This window comes from Ciconia boyciana, chromosome 3, assembly GCF_034638445.1.
Source record: "Ciconia boyciana chromosome 3, ASM3463844v1, whole genome shotgun sequence".
NCBI lineage: Eukaryota > Metazoa > Chordata > Aves > Ciconiiformes > Ciconiidae > Ciconia > Ciconia boyciana.
This window is the reverse complement of record NC_132936.1, coordinates 66,575,021-66,580,921: the sequence shown is the minus strand read 5'-3', so window position 1 is coordinate 66,580,921 and position 5,901 is coordinate 66,575,021.

The window sequence follows — 5,901 nt, the reverse complement described above, 5'->3', positions numbered from 1 at the left end:
GCTGTCAAGAGCCTTACTAGGGTGCACATCTATGAATGGGGTCCCAAGCATGATTGGGAGCTCTTTTTCTCACTGCGCAAGGTATTTGAGAGGGAACCAAGCTGATGCATGCTACAAACTTATGGGTCCCTTCCAACTTGAGATATCCTATGATTCTATAAACTGCCAAACGTGTTTATAGAGAAGAAAACAATTCTGAGAAGTCCCACTACGGCAGTTCCCCTCTATCAGGCCAGCTGGCTGGGCTTGCTTGAGTGTAATACAATACAAATGTAAGCACACAGAGCGTGCATTGTTTTCCACAACACAAAGCAAGAGACAGGTTAGGGAATCCCACCCTTGGCTCTGAGCAAACTGTTCAGCCTCGGTGTTGCTAAAACAGAAGCACAGACCAACTTCCCAAGGAGCCTGAGGCACAGTTTTTTACACAGTGATTTCTCTTCATCTGCTGACATGTTTTTCAGCACACCACGTGCCATGCAGGGGGTAAGCACGCAGGGCCTGGCAGCAACCTGTGCTCACCCGCTGCAGATGCTCCCGCGCCTTTCAAGCCAGAACCATTTGCCAAGATAACGAAAGGTCTCTTAGTGGACGCTTACAAAGAAAATTACAGACATTTCTGTGTAGGGCTGAGGACTACTCAGTGTCCATGCTTCCCAGCACGTATCCTGGGGGAGTTTAGGCATGAGTGTGTGCTGATCCCCTGCGGACATAAATCTGAGACAGGCAATTTGGTGTTCAGCGCAGACAAGGTGGCAATGCCTCTAGGTATATGGAGACTTGCATGATTTTAGGTTCCCAGCAAAGTTTTCCAGTCAAACCTTAGATGCCTGTGGACTTGAAGCTACCTGAGTACCTTGCAGATGTTATAAATCACATACTTTAATTTAGGTACTCAAATGCCACCGAAGGTACCTATAATGCAATTATTTCCATCTTTGGATCTTGACTTCTGTGTCAGCTGCTACATAGCACTGAACTCCTGCTGAACAGTGGTGTCTTCAACTGCTGTTGCCTTTATGTCTTTTTTTTTCTAAGAAAACTGAAAGCAGATTTCCAAGAAAATCATGCTGTGCTCCAAAATGCAACCTTATAAAGGAAGCTTTTTAGCACATTAGCTACAGAGACAGACCAAGGCCTCTTGACTAATAAAGACCTGGCAATAATATGTCTTCTATCACCAAAGCTTCACAAAATACCTAATTGTGCAAGATATGAACTCTTAATTATTCTAATGTGATCTTCTGTGGCATTTAGCAGACTTAGCAAAGACCAAAAAATGCAGGTCACTATATTCCCATCCGAACATAATTGTCATTTACTGAGTGTTTCCCCACTGGGAAAAAATAGCCAGGTTTTCAGTACATGTTGTACCAATATGTATGCATAATATGCATATGCAAATACATGGTACATACTATTGTCCTCTCTGGAGAACAGCTTTAAGCATGGCAAGGTGGCCTTAAGACTCTTAGTGTCACTCAGCTTACAGTAGTTGTGCAGGAATAAGCTCCAAAAAGGAGCAAGGTCATGGACATAATGCTGCTATATTTGTGAAAATGCTGTACTGGAAAATGCCCAGGTCTGACCCTAAGCATTTCTCTGAAAGGAGGTTTGATCTGGATCTGATCTGGCAAGACTCTGGAGCGTGTTTGTAGATCACACTACTCCCTCCCCAGGTACCAGCCTGGTATTTAACCTCCCCGAGTCGCTCAGGTGCTCTGGCGGAGATAAGCATAATCTGCGACGACATCTAGGCTACATCGCAAGATAATGCTTCTTCTGGTGCGTTATCCAAAATAGCTGCCAGGAGACTAGCTTCAGCTGCTTAAATATGCAACTACAGTGCATTTATGGCTAAAGCTGTACTGAGGGTGGCAGAACTAAGCTGAACTGCCACCCTCAGGAAAACTTTATTAGAACAATTTCACATTAAGCAGTTTATGTAACTAGATCTTAAATACACCAGCTTTCTAGAAACACTGTCAGGCATTTACCCTTAACTAACCCATTCAGCTTTTTTTTTTTTTAAAAAGGAGTACCTGGAAATATTGACCATACAGATTCCTTGAAATCATTCCATTGGAGCAAGTCTTCAACCTGCTATTGATTTTCTTGGAGAATGCCATTTCGGATCAAAACGCTGAAGATATCTTGCCTTGAAAATCAAATCCTTAGGACATCTAAGTTGGTATGCGTGCTGGACCTTTGAGGAAAAGCAGACTTTTGTTATTTAGTGTCACCTGTAACATTAACAGTCTTGACTTGGATCCTGTCTGCATGTACTGAAAAGCACTAAGCAGTTCTTTTGTCCTTGTCTTTTTCTCTGGTACATAATAAATGCACCAAAGGGGACAGTTTGGGTCTTTTTCATAAGCTTAATGGCCAGTTTCCAAAGTAAAAATTGAGTGGTCTGTAGGGAAACAGAAGAAAAACAATATTTTGGCATATATCATCATCTTTTAGGTTGCAAAACAAAGTATGTCCTACTGACTTTTGTCCTGAAAGGTATTCAGGCTTAAATATGTCACTGGGTCACCAAACTGATATTCTTCAATCTAGCCAGATAACCTGTTCCAAATAGCTGTCAGAGCACTGAAACATATTTTTTGGTCTAGGGGGTTCATTTTCCTTCAAATTGCTTTGGTCATATTTAGTTCTACCCTTCGTGGCTGGCTTTGGAATGAATCGCTTTCTTATACACCAGAAAAAAAGATCCATTACAGACCAAACGTCCCATATTTGCTTGAGAAGGACACGAACAAGAACATGAATTTTGCAAAATTATTGACTTTGCCAGCTTCCAAAAGAAATGCATGTGGGGCTTTTTTGCTTTTTTTAAGTCCTTGAAACCATGATTCCAACCATGCAACTTCAAGACAGAGGATTTTCAGGCAACACTGAACAGGAATTATGTTGCAGGATGTAGACCAAACCTTTAGGACTATTCTTTTATACTAGGTGGAGGCGATAGAAAGATATCATTAATGGTTAGTGTTTTGATATGGAGCCATAAGGCCAGTCCTGTGGCATTCGTTGGTTCATGCTGCATCACCTTAGCAAAGGCTCTGCAGCTGTTCAAACATGCTTCATAGTCACTTTGTGCTGCTGGAGTAGAAGAGAATCTCAGCCTATTTCTGAAACATCCAACTGTTTTTAAATAAAACTGCTAAGTATCAGTGGCAATATAATCAGTTTTCAGCATGTAAGAACTTCCTGCTCCTCTTACTCTTGTTCTTTCATTCAAGTGTTTTTTGTGACAAACTAAGTAAAGATAACCAACTCTACACAGATATGAATGGCAAAAGTGACATTGCTGTCAGTGAGAGAAATCCCTTGAAGTGGAAAGAACACCTCCAGCAAAGCTTTGGAGGGGAGATGAGAAACGAGCAAAACACAACATGCATTTTCAAAATTCATTCCAATATGAGGCAGGCATGGAAAAGATAATATCACATACATTTCAACCCTTCCTTTGCTCAAGTTCCCAGCAAAAACCTATGCTCACAAGAGAAATAGCTGTGAAGTTTAAGATGGTACCACCCCTCGCCAGAGGTTACGCAAACCTGCGCCTCGGCGCCTTCACAGCTTAGTCAAAACTGCTTTGAAAAGCACATTTATCTCCAGTCACTGGATTTTGCATGGAAACAGCTGAGGTGAGTGCATACACTCCACTCCATCAGTTTCTCTAACAGTCCCTACTGAAGACATACAGTGGTAACATCTTAAATTGTACCAGCTAGATTTGCCTGGAGCTCATCTAACCTCTTCTTCAGGGTTCCACCATGCTCTCAGAGCTTACGTAGATGGAGACTGAATTAGCTACGCTACTCTTTCACTGATTTCCCAGTGAAATCGCTCTACTGACCACTCTTTTATGCTGTTGTCCAAGATCTCTGTATCTTCCTACTTCCCAACAGTCAGGAGAATGACTTGCTATTTTGAAATCACTGGTGCTCCTGGCTGACCTACAAACTTCCTTCAGACCATGGCTGGTAGGGTCATGAACCCACCACAGGGGACTGCTGATTGTCCTACTGTTTACAAAAATAGGTAATGCCTTCCCCATAGTTAGCTTTTCTATTATTGTGTCAAGTGCTCCAGGAACTACATCTTGTGTCCAGGCCATTTGCTGCGGTAGTTATTTCCTTAACAGAGGCGTGGTCCCACGCATGTGAAGCAATGTTAGTATTTGCTTTTGTCTGGAAAAAAAAATTTTAGAAAAAGTCATCAGCGCTTGTATATAACCTGAAGTGAAGAAGCGTACACATTTCTGGGGCCAGTAGACACATTAAGCACTGCACTGAGGGCAAGTTCTTGGATATACATCCTTGTTCATGTTGTTCCTCTTTGCTTTCAGAAACAGAGGGAAAACGAATCTCAACTCCCCCAGGCAGCACACAGTCACACTCTCCTCTGGTTGTTACAAATTTGTTTTAGCTCCAAGTTTCTCTCTCTCTTTCTACACGCTATTCCCAGAAGCCCTGAATACATTTATTAGCATTGGTAAGAGGATAAATCCAAAATGAGACATAAAGGTCTCTTCATAGTCCCATCTCAGCTCCAACCCAGCACTGAGCCTTAAATTTACTGGTACCTAAATTTTCAAGATGGAGGCGCCTTCAGTGCTTTAAAGAGCTGTTGTGAACATGCACAGAGAACTATATCCTGGCTGGGGCAGGCTGGTGCCCTCCCGTACCAAAACTGGCATCTCAAACAATCACAAAGGGCTTGGTATCTGTCAGCATACTCAGGCTATCCTGTGAACCCAGACAATGACTCAGGCTGTCAACAAAATAGAGGCAGAGGAAAACACAACTGTGTTGGTTGTAGAGACCAACAGAGACAGCTCTGGTAACGCAGAGCTGTCTGGTCTGACCCCCAATGCAGAAGGCTTGGCCTCAGTCCTCCTTCTTTCCACCTGTGGGGCACAGGGGTGCAGGCACTTGTCAGCTCAGGTCTGGAAGCAGAATAGCTGCGTTAGAGTGACAGGGCACTGGAGCCAGTCAGCTGTGCCGGGCTCCTACTCTGCTTCCGAGCTCCAGCTGGCTTGGACCCAAACAGCTCAAGTTTCGCTGCATATCACTTCCCTGCTCTCCAGATTCTGGGGCCAGCACAGGCAGAGGCAGCCCAGATCTGTTTGCACACAGGATTCGAGTTGTTTTCCTGTTGCGCGAAGCAGAGCAAACAAAGATGAAAGGGACAGCAGCTGGAATTACACAGCTTTGTAGAGATTCCATAACCATGCATGCATTTCCTGTATCTGGAAATAAGAAGACACTTTTCAAGCATTTTGCACTTGTAAAAGGCTGCTAAGTAGAGGGAAATTCACCCATCCTGCAACTTTAAGATCTGCAGCTGCAGAGCGGAAGCACAGAGCAGTAAGCAGTTTGCTTACCCACTGCTGCTTTCCCCATGCAGCAACTTTTTCTCCCTACTGGAAGGAGCATTTTTGCCAGCTAAGAAGAATTAGCAGTAAGCTAGAAAACAATCAAAAGGGCTTTTTTTTCCTCCCCTCCCATTTTTTTGCCTAGAGCGATTTAGAGAAAGTATGATTACTGTGGCAAAAATAATCACAACCTGAGGCTGCTGTACTACCTTCTGGTTAACACTGCATGAAAGCATTCAGGGAACTTCTCACCCACTTCCTTCAAAAGTCTAGAGGACAAAAAAACCGAAAGCATATTACACTGCCAGAGATGAATGCGGTACATCTATCATTCATGGCTTTCTGTGCACAATCTGGTCACTCTGAAGGACGGTCATTCTTCAACTGAATCATGCTGCAAAGTTATTCCTATCTTACTGGTGTGTTTTCTGTACAGTTACTTAACTATGTTCCTCACAGGAATTCATTTTGCTTTCATTTCAGGTTGCAAATAAAAAGAGAAACAACAGAAA